The sequence below is a fragment of the Mustela nivalis genome (assembly GCF_964662115.1).
Source record: "Mustela nivalis genome assembly, chromosome: 1".
Classification (NCBI taxonomy): Eukaryota; Metazoa; Chordata; class Mammalia; order Carnivora; family Mustelidae; genus Mustela; species Mustela nivalis.
The window spans coordinates 162366029-162382943 of NC_139020.1; the positions used below are offsets into that span (position 1 = coordinate 162366029).

Consider the following 16915-nt stretch of genomic DNA (forward strand, 5'->3'; position numbering starts at 1 on the left):
ACCAAGTGGTGGCCCAGACCGCTCAGTGGGCATCGGGACGTGGTGGTGATCACATGTGCTCGCTCAGGTGCAGGGGAGCCTGTGTTCACCTCCACTCGCTGGCTGATTGTAGTCCTTCCACACACTGCTTCTTGGAGCTCAAGTATGTCTCGAAACAGAGAAGTGAAGAACTCATCTAGAATCACTCGGCTGTTTATTCCACATCAACCATCAGCAAATATCATGAGGGACTAGGGGCCACGAATTTAGGCCAAGAGGGACACCCCCATTGCAGGAAGACAGGCTAGGAAGGTTGAGATTAGCTTGACATTTCTCCCACCCCATCTCCTGGGCTTGTCTACAGAGGAGTAGCTGGGGAGGCCAAGAAGCATCACCTCCTTCCGACTAGCCTCCTTCAGGCACCTCATCTGGTGTCTGTCTCCCACTCTTTGTCATCCTGTCCTTCCACGGCAGGGGTGGGCCTATCCTGTTGATTAACGGCTACTCCTATGGAAGCATTCAGCAGAAATGCCTGGCCCTTACCAAGCTTTATATAGATGGTCATGTCTTTCATTTTGTTTTCATATCCTTGATTTCAGTTCATTTATCTCTCTGCTTGGGGTCTTCATAAGTTTGCCTCCCCAGGGCTGTGGGAATGTGGGGGAGGGGGGCCCTTTTCCCACCTGGCTCCTCTTCAATCCTTCCCCTGGTGGCTCCTGTGACCCTTCCTCTCCCTCTCGGAATAAAGTGTGTTGTCTTCCACAATCCATGCCCCTTTACTCCTTCCAACAAGTACAAGGTCAGTACCACCACCCCTGTGGTGTAGTGGAGGACACAGAAATTAAGTGACTTGCTCAAGGCCAGTCCGCTAGGGATTGAAGGGGTTGGACTCAAAATGAGATCTGGCTGGCTCCAAGCCCTGTGTTTGTTTGTTTTCCCCCTATAGCCCTGGAAGCCTTCTCTTACCTCTCCACTTCTTCCCCTCTTCCCAGAAAGAACTGTTGCCTCCTTGAGGGTAGGGAAAGGAGCTTTGAGTTAGTGGTGCCAGTTAGAGTTAGAAATGGTTGTGGCTTTTCTGGGCATATTCCATGGTCATGGAGCATGGGAGCAGATAGTTGTTATGTGGGATTTGGTCCCCATTCTGAAGCTGGGGGTTGGATCTGGGTACCAGGCCAAGAAGAGTTGAAGTGCTGACAGAGCAGTGGGGCATCCCCTGTGCAACTTTCTGTACCTCAGGGTCCCCCACCTAGTGATGGTTTCCCACCATAGCACCGGGTTCTCTGTCAAACTTTCCTCTGGGACCACTGTGTCTCCTCTTCCAGCTGTGTTACTGCAGGCCAGTCATTCCCCATTGCAGGACCTCAGCTTCCCCATCTGTAAAATGAGAACATTAATAGTAACTGGGCTATGGGAGGGTTGAAGGAGAGCACAAATGTAAAAGTGCTAGCCACGTAGTAGGGGCGTAAAAACTATCTGAGAAGCAGAGGGGGAGACAGAGAAGGGAGGGTCCTCTTTGCTCAGGACCACTATAAAGACATGAAGTCCCAGGGCCCTGGACATGGGTGGTCATCTGGGTCAGATCCCCAGCCTTGTGGCCTCCAGACCACTGCATGGACACCCCAGGAGCTTGCAAGAGGTGGGGTAGCATAGGGAACAAGGGGTTCATACTCAACTTTGACACTTGCTAGCTGAGTCACTAGCAAATGGGCAATTTCTTAACCATTCTGTTCCTCTATGTCCACTTCTGTAAAACTGGAAAAACAATAATGGTGCCTACTTCACAGTAGTCTTGAGAGTAAATTTGAGGAGACAAGTGTCTGGCGCGCAGTAAAAGAACACATGGAGGTCAGAGTGGGTGGGACCATGGGTAGGACAGGGAAGCAACCTATGCAAGGTCCATTTGAGCTCAGTGACAATGGCAGGGTGGCAGAACTGAAGCAGCTCCTGCCTGGGACAGGGACCTTTCCTGTGTTCTGGAGCCAGAGCCATGTAGAACCAATGGCCAGCCAAAGGCAGGGCCCACCCTCATCCTGTCATTTCGAGAGCGCAGAGAGAGAAGCATGCGTCTCGACAGCAGGTCGGTTCACCCTCAGGAGCCCAGCCTTCTCACCTACCAACTGTGCTGAGCATCGTTCCCCTTCTGCCCTCGAGGCTTTCATAATGCACCACAGTGGCAAACGCCTTTAAAATCAGGTTTTCATTGCATGAGGTATGCTCTACTGGATTCTCCTCATAAAGTATGAAGTCATTACAAGTAGGTCAGATGCCCTGGGGTATTCATTCCTAGTTCCTGAGTCCCTGTGGAGGTAGCCGTGGTGTACAGTTTGGTGTGTATCTTTCCAGAACCTTTTCCCTGTATTCACCTATGTGTATCATTCATTATAATTGGTAAATAGGTGATATTGCTTGTGGAGTTGTTGTTTTCATATATTAAATCATATCAAACTGTAAGAAACCTGGCATAACTTGGTTGCGTTCACTCATTGGTATCTTATAGAGACTTTTGCACATTGGTACCTAGCATCCTAAATTTTTTTCTTACTGCTGAATGGTATTCCCGTTTATGGGTATGCTGTCCTTTGTTTTGCTCTCCTCCTGCTGAAGGACCTTTACAGTGTTTCTAATTTTTATGCTCCCAACAGTATTGCAGTGCACTTGTTCCCACACCTCCTTATGCACTAGATCTCAGAAGGGGATTGGTGGGTCAGAGAGGTGCATTTTCAGTCTGTGTACCTGCCACCACAGTGACCCCCAAGAGGTCATGACTGTGCACCCCGCCCCCCAGCAGCCATCAGTGTGGGAGGGTTTGCCAACTGTTGGACATGTGCAGCTGTGAAGGGAAATTTCTGGAGGGAGCTATCTTTCCTGGCTCTTTCTTGCTGTAGAAGTTTTGGTGGTCTGGTAGCATTTACTCCTCATTCTTTCATCTTCCACCATCTCTGAAACTTCTCCTTCCCCAAAAGGCAAAGACCTCTCCCCTCTGTTTCTCCGCCACATTGAGGGGGCAGGTGGATCCGGCTTTCCCATCTCCAGCCACCTCTAAGGAGCAGACCTAGGGAAAGTGTGACTGATAGTGGAATTGCTTTCCTGGGGCCTCAGGAGGTATGTTTGGGGTGAGCCCCACCCTTCTAGAATTGGACGTAAAAACAACTGTAAGGTGGTGGGCTCCACTCTTCCAGATCTTTTGAGGTGGCCACATTGGAAGGAGAGAGACTTGGAAGAGGACAGGAAGCTGAGCCCAGCTGTCCACCTGCCTGCCTGTCTGACTTCTCCCTCTCTTCCACTCAGAGATATTCAGGGGTGTGGGTTGAAGGAAAGAGGGGGCAAAAAAAAAAGAAAAAGAAAGAAGGACATAAAAATAGATCCAGCTGTGGGGCACCTGGGTGGCTAAGTGATAAATCCTTTGCCTTCGGCTCAGGTCACTATCCCAGGATCCTGGGATTAAGCCCCGCATCACGCTCTCTCTCTCTGCTCAGAAGGGAGCCTGCTTCCCTTCCTCTCTCTCTGCCTGCCTCTCTGCCTACTTGTGATCTCTGTCAAATAAATAAATAAAATCTTTTTTAAAGAAATAGATCCAGCTGTGAAAGGAGACAAAGGCTGCCTGGCATGTCACTCTTGCCTGAGAGCAAGTCCAGCTTTCAGACTAACTGAGACCTTGCAAGCTAAATACCAGCTCTCTGGAGACCAATCCAGGAGTTGGTGGCCTCTCCAAGCCACCTTCTCCCTCCACCTCCTCCTCTCTTTGTCTGAATCCTGGTGTCACCACGTTTCCCTGACAGGTCCACCCTCGAGCCTGGGCAGAAGTTTGCTCGTCCTCTGGAACAGGCCTGTCTTGACGTGATGCCCTCCCTGGCCCCACCCAGACAGGTCATCTTTTCTCTGGCTGCACCCGTGGTCCAGGCAGCCTGGTCTGGGCCTTATTGCTGGCCTCATGCCCCTGGCCTTGTACCTGCCACCTCACTCTAACCATCTGCTTGAACCCCGGTTTTTTCTACTAGGCCAGTCCCCCACCTGGCTAAAATTCCTACAAGTGCTTTCTCCATGCCAGTCTTCCCAGCCCATAGTGCAGCCCTGAACATTGGCTCTGAGGCATGTGCTCACTCCTAGCCCCTGGGAGGCCCTTTTACACCCGCAGAAGCTTCCTCAGGCTGCAGCCTGTTCTCCTTCCCAGAAAACAGCCTGGTCCCCTGGTGAACATGAACTCCCTCCCGTCAGCATCTTCTCTCTCTATCCTCACCCAGTTTCTCCCCGTCCTTCCTCTTCAGCAGAAATTTATTTACAAGTACTCAACTGAGCACCTACTATGTGCCAGGCACCCTTCCAAGGGCTTAAGACACAGCAGCCATAGATAGAGCAGGTGCCTCCCTGCCCTGGTGGAGTTTCTACTCTAGTGAAGGAGATGAACCATCAGTTAGAAGGCTCCTAGGGCAGGTTTAGGCAGTGAAAGTGGTATAACATCAAACATAGAACAGACCTTGGTGGTGGGAGCAGGGCGCTAGGGGTAGGGCAAGGGGGGAAATTTAGGCAGAGAGGCTAGAGAAAGCTTTTTTTCCAATTAAAAAAAATGTGTTAAAATATATGTAACATAAAAATCCACCATCTTAACTATTTTTAAGTGTGCAGTTCAGTGGCATTAAGTACAGTCACCCTGTTGTACAACAACCTCCACCATCCATCCCTGGGACTCTTCATCTCCCCAAACTGAAACTTTGTCCCCATGAAACACTATTTGCCCACCCCCTTCCCCAGCCCCAGGCAGCCACTGTGCTATTCTCTGCTTCTTTGGTTTTGACTGCTCTGGGGACATCATGGAAGTGAGATGGGGTCACATGGAATTTGTCCTTCTGTGACTAGTTTATTTCACTGAGCATAATGTCCTTGAGGCACATCCATTCTGAAGCCTGTGTCAGAGTTTTCTTCCTTTTTAAGGCTGAAGAATATTCTACTTGTATGTACATATCGCATTTTGTTTGTCATTCATCTGTAGATGGGGGCTTGGGTTGCTTCTACTTTTTGGCTATTGTGAGTAATACTGCCATGAATATGGTACACAGATGTCTCTTCAGGACATTGCTTCCAGTTCTTTTGTTTCCCCAGAAGTGGAGTTGTTAAATCATATAATTCTATTTTTAATTTTTTGAGGAACTGCCATACCATTTTCCACAGTGGCTGCGCCCTTTTACATTCTGACCAGCAGTGGGGAAGGGTTCCAGTTTCTTAGAGAAGGCTCTTATGATGGGGGAGGAAACCTTTCAGCAGGGACCTGAATAGTGTGAGCCAGCAAGAACTGGCAGGGTCTAGAGACAGAGCATCCTGGGCAGGGGATAGCAGCAAAGACTCAGGAAGGCGGGAATGGTCCTTGAGAGCTAGACCAGGTCAGTAGAGGAGAGGGAGATGGGCTGCAGAGGTTTTTTAGGACTTCCCTCAGCCCACGGACATATCCAAGTCTTCCCCACTCTCCCACCTCCCTTACTGCTGTTATCCACCCTGTACAGTCTTCCCTGACCTCCATGAGCCAGGATCTCCATACTGTCCACCGAGACCCTGACCCTCAGCTCTGGTGGTTTCTCGCCCGGGGAGCTCCCTCTTCCCCTGGTTTTCACTGGCTGCCTTCTGTCCTGGTTCTCTTCCCACCTCTCTGACTGTCCAACTCTGTGCCTCCACACCAGGCACTTAATAATTCCCAAGCCTGAGCTCTCCCATCCCCACCCATCTGTCATCCTGTGTTCTGCTCAGGCAGCCTATTCCAGACCAGCAGCCAGCCCTACTCAGGTCGTATTCCTGGAGCTGACCTCCTGGTCTGACCCCTCTCTGCACCCCACACTCCAGCCTCCAGCTAACCTTGTGGTCCCTTCTTGGAAGCCCCACAGATACTGTCATCCCCCTTTATTCGCAGTTTCACTTTCTGTAGTTTCAGTTACCCATGATGACCTTGATTTAGAAGCAAGTGATGCTCCTTTTGACATATATTCAGAAGGCCTGTGGTCACCTAACATCATGTCACAGCGCCCACATCATTTGTATCACTTTATATCATCATGCGGGCATTTTATCATCTTATATCATCACAAGAACCAGGGTGTGAACTTATTTTTAGAGAGACCACTTTCACATAACTTTTATTATAATCTATTATTATAATTGTCCTATTTTATTACTACTATTGGTCTCTTACTGTGCCTACTTAATTTTTTAAAAAGATTTTATTTATTTATTTATTTATTTATTTAAGAGAGAGTGGGTGCCCATGCATGACCAGGGGGAGAGGCAGAGGGAGAAGCAGACTCCCCGCTGAGCTGGAAGCCCAATGCGGGACTCGATCCCAGGACCCGGGTATCATGACCTGAGCTGAAGGCCGACACTTAACCCACTGAGCCACTCAGGTGTCCCCTGTGCCTACTTTATAAACTGAACGTTATCATAGACATATGTGTAGGAGAAAACATACTATCTCTAGGCATATTGTGTTTTATTGTACTCCACTGTGTTGTATATCACAGATACTGCATTCTTCACAGATTGAAGGTTTGTGGCAAGCAAGTCTGTTGGCACCATTTTTCCAGCAGTATTTACTCACTTCATGTCTCTGTGTCTCATTTTGGTAATTCTCACAATGTTTCAAACTTTTCATCATTATTATATTTGTTGAGGTGATCTGTGATCAATGATTACAACTCAGCATTTTGTAGTAAAGTAATTTTCATTATGGCACATACATTGTTTTTTAGAGTAATGCTATTCATACTTAATATAGTATGGTGTAAACATAATTTTTATGCATAAATTTTATGCAGAAAATTTACTTGAATTGCTTTACTGCAAAATTTGCTTTATTATAATGGTCTGGAAAGACCCACAATATCTCGGGTCATGTGGGGTTTGGCATGACCCGTGGTTTCAGATATACACTGGGAGTCTTTAGACATACTCCCTGAAAGGTAAGGAGGGTCTGCTGTACCTCTGACTCAGTGCGTCCCAGACCCATCTCAGCATCTTCCCACCCCCTCGGCCTGCTTCTCTTGTGTCTGCCTTTCTGGGTGTTGGCACCAGATTCTAAAGATTTGAAATCCCTGGCATGTCGTCTTCTATTGTCATGTGTTAATGACAGATCAAATGAAATTCAACAATCTCCAAGGCCTTGGCCAGGCATCATGATGGATTCAAAAACAAGTTCTGTCCACTCTTCAAACCCACCTCAGGGTCTTTGCACTTGCAGTAACCTCCCCCTGAAGCACTCATCTCACCCTTTGTACAGCTGGCTAAGGGTTTCACATTAAATGTCACCTCCTCAAAGAGGTCTCCCCTGCTCATTTTGCAGTGCTGGCTTGCAGCATTCCTGTCTACTTCCTTCCTCATACTTATCTCAAGCTGTGATTATGTCTTTCTTTTTCTGCTTACTTGCATGCCATTTGCCTTTCCCTGTAAGAATAGCTCCAAGAGGGCAGGACCATGTTTCTTTTTTCCTTTTTTTTTTTTTTAAAGATTTTATTTATTTACTTAAGAGAGAGAGAGAGAGAGAGCACACGCGCACAGGCTTACACTCACAAATGGTGGGGGTAGGGGCAGAGGGAGAGGGAAAAGCAGACTCCCGACTTAGCAGGAGCTCAATTCAGGACTTGATCCCAGGACCCCGACCAAGATCATGACCTGAGCCAAAGGCAGATGCTTCACCAGCTGAGCCACCCAGGCACCCCCAGTGCCATACTTCTTTTTACATTTGTTGTCCTTACTGCCTGGCACACAAAATAGTACTCAGTAAATATTCTTGAAAAAACTAATAAATAAGGGAATTTATTAGACTCAGTTCTTGTAGTCAAGTAAGGGAAATGAACTTAGATGCATGACAGTTTAATAAAATGAAAATCCTTGTTTGGTCGTGTATAATTTACTTTGCACAGTGAGGGGCAGAGCTGGGAGCCAGCCTGGCTTCTCACCAGCTCTCCAGTAATGATGCAGAGGGTGTGACGGTTCGGCAGAGTAAACAAGGAACCTCTCAAGGCAGTGTGAGCTGAGGAGGGTGTGGGATACAGACTCTCAGAGACCAGGGGCTCAGGTCTGGAGGCGGCCAGGACACCGGGTTGTCCCACACCCCTTGTTCAGAGTCCTGGAGGGCTTGGGGGCTGTCTGGAGCCAACAGGGTGGGTGTGGAGACAGTTAGGATGCCCTGACCCTCAGAGAGCTTATTCTGTGGCTGATAATCTTCTCCGCTATGTCTAGATGTGCCCATGGCCCCAGCGTGGTATTGGGGCCACCATTACACTCACCCTTCCTTTCTCGATCCTGGCTTCATGGCAGCTACTCTATATACCTAGTCTATAGCCCTGCTGCCTTGAGTTGGCCATGGAGACCTGCAGTACCCCAGGTGACCCCCAGACTCAACGCATCAGGATCCCCAGCAGCATGTGTCTGCTCTCTGAAGTTTGAGCTCCAGCCTGTGTACATCAGCTGGCAGTCTGTATGGAGCCCCCACAGGGCCCTCAGCCCTCTGACATACCAGGAAAGAAGCCAGTGGGGTGCCTAACCATGGAGTGAAAAAGCTGTTGACGCGTAGTCTCTAAACTTTACATTTATGTTTTATCCTCTCCTCTGAATGTCATATCTCATGAGTTAAAAACAGCAGTTGCCTGTAAGGTAAAACAGTTGCGCAACAGACCCAGCATCCTCTGCTGTGTGAGCTAAGCTCTGAACAGGGCAATGGGCTGAAGTCTTAAGAGTCAGGGCAATCAGGGAGGCTTCCAGGAAGAGGTGAGGCGTTAGTGTTCCACAAAGGAGAGTAGGATGTAGTTAGATGGAAAGGACAAGGAGGGTACATAGAAGGCACAAACAGTGTGGAATCTAGCCATTAATTGAGTTCTTGAGGTCAAAGCTGATCCTTTCTCAGCCTGAAGGAAAATGGTGAGGACAGGAAGGCCAAACATCTTATGAGCCATGTACTGGCCTTGTCAAACAGTGAGAACTTGCCAATCACGTTACAACTACTCTCTTAGGATTTGAGAAGCTAAGAGAGCTGACAGGGGCATTTTGATATCACTTTGTTTTGTTGTGTTGTGTTGTGTTGTGTTGTGTTGTGTTGTGGTAAGAACACTTCCCATGAAATCTACCCTCTTAATGTCCATGGATGGACGAATGGGTAAACAAAGTGTGGTCTGTTCATACAATGGAATATTATTCGGCCTTAAAAAGAAAGGAAATCCCGTCACATGATACAGCATGGATGAACCTGGAGGACATTGTGCTAAGTGAAGTAAGCCGGTCACAGAGGACAAATGCTGCATGATTCCATTTTCATGAGGAACCTAAAACAGTTGAAGCAGAGAGTAGAATGATGGTTGCCAGGGGCGGGGGGAGAGGGATATTGAGAGTTGCTATTCAGGGATATAGCAACCCAGTTAGGCAGGAGATTGCTTGGTCTTACAGAAGAAAAACTAAAGCTCATTGAGAAGTCGTCCCTGCTGTGGGTCATCAGCAGGTTCGAGGTGAAGTCCACAGTAAAAATCAGGTTTCCTGATCTCTCATTCTGGGCCTTCCCAGATAACATGCTGCTTCTGTGAATGTATTACAAACTGCCTCCAGAACCAAAGATTCCTTCCAAAACTAAAAGTTCTTTAAAGCATCCAGGCCAAAGCCAGACAAGCCAGACTCACAGCAGCCTGGCTTCAGGAGTTAGAATGAGACAGGTGTCAGCATGAACTGGAGGCAGCCACTGGGTCTTGGGGGCACCAGGGGACTTCTGTATGGTCCCACCTTCTCCCCGCCCTCCTCCTGGCTAGTGTTGCTCTCTTTCACCATCTTTATCCCTTCTCTGCCTCCTGTGGAAGCACAGCTGACAGCTAGGATAAAAATGAGCCAGGTCTCCCTGAGCTCCTCTCTTTGAATTTCCCAGTGGCCACTAAAGGCTGTGCTGGAAACCCCAACCTGAATTCCCAGGGGAAAGACAATGTCTGTGATGGTAGTGCCTAGAGGAACTTCAGAGAGAGTGCTGTCCAAGAGTCTGGCACCAAGAGTCTGGTGCCACCTGTGGGTCTTGAGCACTCTCCCTTCTCCAGATATGACCTCAGAACACTCCAGCAAGCCCCCTCACTGGGACCCTTGCAGATTTCCCCAGGGCTTGAAACAGCCTTAGAAGGCAGCCCCTCCTCACTTCTGGGTGGATTTTTCTTTCATTGGGCTGTGTGGCTGAGGAGGCTGGCAAGTCTGGAGCAACAGGATGCCTGCCTTGGTGCTCTGCCCGCCCCCCCCCCCAGGTTTAGTGTGTGATGGAGAGACTCCTAGGGAGATTATAAGGAAGTTTGGGCGCAGGGACCTTCAGGAACTGAAAAGGCCCAGAAGTAGAGAAAAACAAGGTGTAAAATTGAGTTCCGTGGTGCATGGAGGAATGCAGGAGAGGTATCTGGAAAGGGTCTCTAGGCTGAGTCACAGGCAAAGAATAGGACTTAACCTGTGCCTCAGTTTCCTTATCTGCAAAATGGAAGTAGTAAGAATACTACCTTGCTCATAGGCTGTTGCGAGGATTCAGGGAGAACACATGTAAAAAGCTAGAGCCATTCTTCGCACATACTAAGTATTCAATGAATGCTAACTTTTCTTGTAGTAGTAGTAGTAGTAGTAGTTACTGCTGTGTTACAGGTGAGGCTCAGAGAAGAGAAATCACTTGTATAAGGACATAGGTGTAGGAAGGGGTGGAGCCTGGGATTTGAACCCAGGTCTTCTGATACCAGAGCATAGTCTCTCAGCATCATTCTGGTTGATGAGTTCTTTCTGCAAGTGCTAGGGAACCACAGGAGCCACTCAGAGTTGTAAGTGACAACAGAAGGTGGCCACCATGACCTAGGATGGATTGGAGTAAGTGAAAGCTCCCCAAGGGCTAAGAGACAAGTCGAGTTGAGGGTGGAGGGATGCTAGGAGCTCTGGTCCAAGATGAGGACCAGAAAGCCCATCACTTCCGAGGTAGGGCAGTTCTGAGTACGGATAAGGTCCAGGCTAGGTGGAGCAGATGTACATGTGGCCAGAGTCTTCAGAGAAGAAGGTGTCAAGGAGCTGAGAGGCAGAGGGTCCTGGTGTGGAGAGTGCCCCGGCAACCACAGATAGGGAGAAGTGAGCCAAGCGCCAAGACCCAGGACATGGGGCTTGGCCAGGGGCTGGCAGAGACAAGCATGGAGAAAAAGGTGGCTATTTAAAGGCAAAGCAGATGTGAAATCAGGAGGCCTATAAGCTGGGAAGGTGGTGAGAAACCAGGAGCTTTGAGGATGGTTTCTTCCTCTTCTGCAAAGCAGGACTTTGTGGAGAAGTCCATGTGGCTTCTGGGCCTACTTGGGACCATCCTGAGGGCCAGGCCATAAAGCCAGGGGTTTGTTAGCCTGCTTTTCACAACAATAATAATTATTACTATGATTGTTGCACAGTGATAACGATGCCTCCCTCCTCTGTGGCTCTTCACTGAGAAGAGATTTTCTACTTAGAATCCTGTATGACCTTTGCAACAGCCTCTAAAACAATAGTTGTCAAAACCTTTTGGTCTCACACCTCTCTCTCTTAAAAATGACCGAGGACCCCAAAGAATTTTTGTTTCTATGAGTTTTATCGGTATTTGCCACATGAAAATGTAACACTGAGAAAAATTTTGAACATCTTTTCATTCATTTAAGAATAACAGTCATAGGTCTACCACATGTTAACATAAATGGCATATTTATGAAGAATAATTTTTCAAAAAATCTTAGTGAGGAGCATAACATTGGTTTTTCATTTTTGCAAATATTCATGCCTAGCTTCCTAGAAGATAACTGGATTCTCCCGGCTGCCTCTGTGCTCAGTCTGTTGAAATTGTTGTTTGGACCAACTTCACCGATAAGTAATCAGAAAAGGGAAACAGAACCCCAGAGCTTCTCAGGCCATGGTTGGAACACTGCTCTTCTAGAAGGAAGCTAAGCAGCCACAAGTAATAGCTGGAGAAACTGAGGCATGGAGAAAGAGGACTAAGACTCCTAGCTGTTTCTTGGACTGCTACCAAGAAGGTCCCTAAAGGAGGACTAGCCCTCCCAACCTGGTCCCAGAAGAGCCAGGCTGGTTTGCCTGGGGCCTGGGGAGGAAGTGCAGGACTGGGCGGCCCTGGGGAACTGGGAAGATAAGCGGCCTCGGCCTTGGGCAGAGGGGCGGGCAGTGGCCTGATAGAACACCCACAGCGTCAGCCTGAGAAACGCGATAGCACAGGCCCTGGCGCCCCCAGCCCCCACACTCCTGGGAGGAACCCTGTTCCCAGAAGTCTGTCCCTGGACACTGCCGTCAACCTCGGAGTTCATTTCCTGGTTAAACAAACATCTATATTAAATGGCCCAGTTGGGCAACGCCCAGTAGCAGCTTCTGAGGAGAGCCTCAGGCACATGGCCTGCTAGGCCCCCTTCTTGTCCGGCTGGTGAAGACACATCCATCATCAGCAGTCACTAAGGCAGCACGGCCCCATGCGTCCCACCCAGAGTCTGCCCGTCTGGCAGGAGGGGTTGGGAAGGACGTGCAGAGTGGCCCGTGCCCCAGCCCTACCAGAAGTCTGCCCTGGACAGCTTTGGGATTGAAACAATGGTCATGGTGACAACTCTGAAAGTTGGGGTGGGCCTGAGCACTTCCAGCCATCATCTCTTCATCTCGTCCGGGCAGGGTGGGAGTGCTGACCCCATCTTCAGGATGAGGACACAGAGGTATCTGTGGAGGACTTGCTCTCACTGGATAGCCACTCATGGCCTGGCTGGCTGACTTCAGCATAGTTCTCTTTCCTGTGTAGCATGGTAGGCACTGCTCCAAGGGTCAGAGATCAGAGAGAACCGACTGAGAGAACTAACCTGGGCTCATGCTAGAGTGCCAGACTCCTACCACCTTTCCAGCACAGGTGAAGAATAGGTGTTTCCTAATTTGAGAAACCCTGCCATCTGTAATGAGCAGAGATGCCATTTACCACCAAGTGCTTACTGTGTGCCAGACACACTGCTAAGTGCTTAGTTGTTAAAGCCAGACTGCCTGGTTTTGAATTTTGGCTCTGCCACTTACTAGCACCGACTTTGGGCAAAGGTTAGAACTTACCTCTGCCTCAGTTTCCTCAACTGCAAAATGGAGGTAATAAGAGTAGTACCTTACTCATAGGTTGTTGGGAGGATTCAGTGAGAATACACGTAAAAAACTTAGAGCCATTCTTAGCACATACTAAGTGTTTGGTGAATGCTAGCTGTTCTGTTATTAAGTATGTATTATTAATATTATTATTATTATTATTATTACCACCACTGCATTACAGGTGGAGATCAGAGAAGAGACATGACCTATTCAAGGGCATAGGTGTAGGAAGGGGTGGAGTTCAGAATTTGAACCCAGGTCTTCTGACATCAGAACGTGAGCTCTCGGCATCATGCTGGATGACAAGTGAGAATTGAGTCACAGGCCCCTGGGAGATAGGAGATCATCCTGTCTTCATTTTATAGGGGAAGAACCTAAACTTGAGATCTCCTGACCCCTGCCCTTTCTCTACAAAGTCATTCTCTTGATGGAAGCTTGACCACAGGGTTTCCTATCTATTAAGACTTGTCCTGGCAGAATATTATTTTCCATTGCAAGGGTTTTGTTTACAAAGCCTTTTTACACGTGGGACTCTGCAGGAGCTCCTGCTTGGGAGGAGTGAGCTACACTTGTCCACAGAGCCCAACACTAGCCCTGAAAATGCGGAAGGCAGACACTGAGTCACGATTCGGTACCTGTGGGAAGGTGGGGGCCAGGTGAGACTGGAGGCCTCTGCAGGCCTCGCTGTTTCCCCTCCTGCTCCACAGATGCTATGACAGCCTGCCAAAAGGCAGCAGTGAGATGCAGAGGGGAGACTGACCAAGGGCCCAAGTTCTGCCCTATTCAGGGGACCTTGGAGAAAATGAAATCTCTAAAAATACTGTGCTTCTTAGCCAAGCAACATTGAGGGATGGAACAGCTAGAGAAGGGAACTCATTTATTGGATGCCTACTCTGTGCCAGGCACTGTATCTCATTTCATTTCTTTATTCAGCTGTCAACTGAACATCTCCTGTGTGCAAGGATAGTATCAGGTAGTGTGACTGCTGGTATAAAGAAGAGCATAACAAGACAAAAGCTTCTAACAAGTGACTCTCACCCAGGGGTGAGATTTTGCCCCCACCCCAGGACATTTGGCAATGCCTAGAAATGTTTTTGGTTGTCACAGCTTGTGACAACCAAAGGGTGGGTGGGGGCTGCTTCTGTCATCCAGTGGGTAGAAGCCATGGATGCTCTTAATGATCCTACGGTACATAGGCCTTCCTTTGCAACCAAAGCTGTCTGGCCTAAAATGTTGGTAGTGCCAAAGCTGAGAAACCCTGGGATGGAGAATGATTTGGGGTGATCTTTAGGTCAGTTGTCATGGATGGCCACATTGAGGATGAATTTTGACCTGAAAAAGTCAGAGAATAAGAATGAGATCTGGGGGCGCCTGGGTGGCTCAGTGGTTTGGGCTGCTGCCTTCGGCTTGGGTCATGATCTCAGGGTCCTGGGATCAAGCCCCGCATCAGGCTCCCTGCTCCACAGGAAGCCTGCTTCCCTCTCTCTCTCTCTCTCTGCCTGCCTCTCTGCCTACTTGTGATCTCTGTCTGTCAAATAAATAAATAAAATCTTTAAAAAAAAAAAAAAAGAATGAGATCTGGGAAAGTCTATCACATGCAGAGAGAACAGCAAGTATAAAGGCCTTGAGTCAGGAATTCATCAAGAAGACCAGTGCACAAGGGGCGCCTGGGTGACTCAGTATTGAGCATCTGCCTTCGTTCGGCTCAGGTCCATGATCCCAGGGTCCTGGGATTGAGCCCTGTATCAGGGTCCCTGCTCAGCGAGGAGCCTGCTTCTCCCTCTCCCCTGCCTCTGTTCGTGCTCTCTCTCGCTATCTCTACCTCTCTCAAATAAATAAATAAAATCTTTAAAAAAAAAAAAAAACAGACCAGTGCACAAGATCAGGCTGATTACTCTTCACCTTATTTCGGATGAAAAAACTGAGTCTCAGAGGAAATAGTTTGCCAGCTGCCATACAGTTACACAACACAGGAGCTGGGATTTGAACTTGGATATGCTTCATCATTCCAGAGTCCCTTTGCTCTCCACAGCCTCAACTGCTACCCTCAGAGGAGCAGCAATCAGCCGCCATTGTACAGTTCACACCGCTCCCCTACCTGACCCTGTCGATTATTTTTTTCTTAGTCCATCCCTGAGCACTTGGTTCCATCCCTGGTTTCCACCTCAATAACAAAAACCACAAAGACAATGATAGCCATTATTTCCGCAGTGCTGCCCGTGCACCAGGCATTAGTCCACATGAGAGATGCCTATATAGATACAGACACAGAGATAGAGAGATACCTGTCTGTATATGCACTCATTCAGTCTGCACAATATGCAGGTGTTAGGTACCCTTATTCTGTTATGCCCATTTTACAGATAGGAAAATTAACGTATAGAGAAAGGCTAAATGACTTTCAACTAGAAGGCAGAAGTAGGCTTTGAGCTCAAACTACCTAGTTCCAGAGTCTCTGCTCTTTTTTTTTAATATTTCAATATGGTTTTTTAAATTTATTTTCAGCATAACAGTATTCATTATTTTTTCACCACACCCAGTGCTCCATGCAGTCCGTGCCCTCTATAATACCCGCCACCTGGTACCCCAGCCTCCCACCCCCGCCACTTCAAACCCCTCAGATTGTTTTTCAGAGTCCATAGTCTCTCATGGTTCACCTCCCCTTTCAATTTCCCCCAACTCCCTTCTCCTCTCTATCTCCCCATGTCCTCCATGCTATTTGTTATGCTCCGCAAATAAGTGACACCATATGATAATTGACTCTCTCTGCTTGACTTATTTCACTCAGCATAATCTCTTCCAGTCCTGTCCATGTTGCTACAAAAGTTGGGTATTCATCCTTTCTGATGGAGACATAATACTCCATAGTGTATATGGACCACATCTTCCTTATCCATTCTTCCATTGAAGGGCATCTTGGTTCTTTCCACAGTTTGGCCACCAGAGTCTCTGCTCTTAACGAAAACACTGTTGCTCCCTCAACAGGTCGTGAGCATCTGGTCGTAAATCATTCACTTGACCACTAGCTCCTCAAGTTTAGGTACATGTAAGTTCAGCATAGAAGGGAATTTAGAGGTCAATTCATTCACACATGGGAAGACTGAGGCCCAGCCTCAGAAAGTCACTTGTGCACGTTGTACCAGGAAGCAATGGTAGAGCAGGAACCAGAAGCCAGGTGTCTAATCCAAATGCCCTCTGATCTGCTGTGTACCATCCCACCCACAGCCTTGCCTGAACGTTGCTGGCAGCTGACGTCTGTTCAGGCTGCCCATAGTGTCTTTGTCCTTCTGGATCCCAGCCAGCAGTGTCTGATATCTGTCAGGTTTGGGGCCACAGAGGAGGCACCTGCTTGTGGCAGAAGGCCCAAGCATCTGTCTCAGCCCCCCCACCCATCCTTCCTGTTTATAGACATAATCTCAGTTGATCCCAAATCCTTCAGGTACAGAAGTTGGGCCTCAGTGGGTTAAATGGCTCACCTCCTGAGGTCAACCAGGGTAGTTAGTGCTTCCCAAGTGGAATGAACATTTACATTTATTCATCCTTTCATTCACTCATTAGTTTCTTTCAGTCAACAAAAGCAAGCCTACTGTATGTGAGGCACTGGTCGTACAGGGGTGAAATTTAGGGTTCCTGCTTTCGGGAAGAGACATAATTGGTATTCTGAGAGGAGGATGCCCCAGAAAGGATATCTGATCCAGCCAGTTCAGGCAAGGAATCAAAAAAGGCCCCTTGGAGGAGGTGATGGATACCATGGCTAAGTCTTAAACGATAACTGGGAATTAACTGGGCAGAGAAGGGGAAAATGACACCAAGAGGTTAAAGCACATGCAAAAGC

At 48.2% G+C, this 16915-nt stretch overlaps 1 protein-coding gene across 1 annotated transcript in view; it reads left to right on the forward strand.

Annotated features, from left to right (window-relative positions):
- The window catches only part of FGD5 (FYVE, RhoGEF and PH domain containing 5), a 123341-nt gene that overhangs the window by 52269 nt on the left and 54157 nt on the right, over positions 1 to 16915 (forward strand). The window lies entirely within an intron of this gene.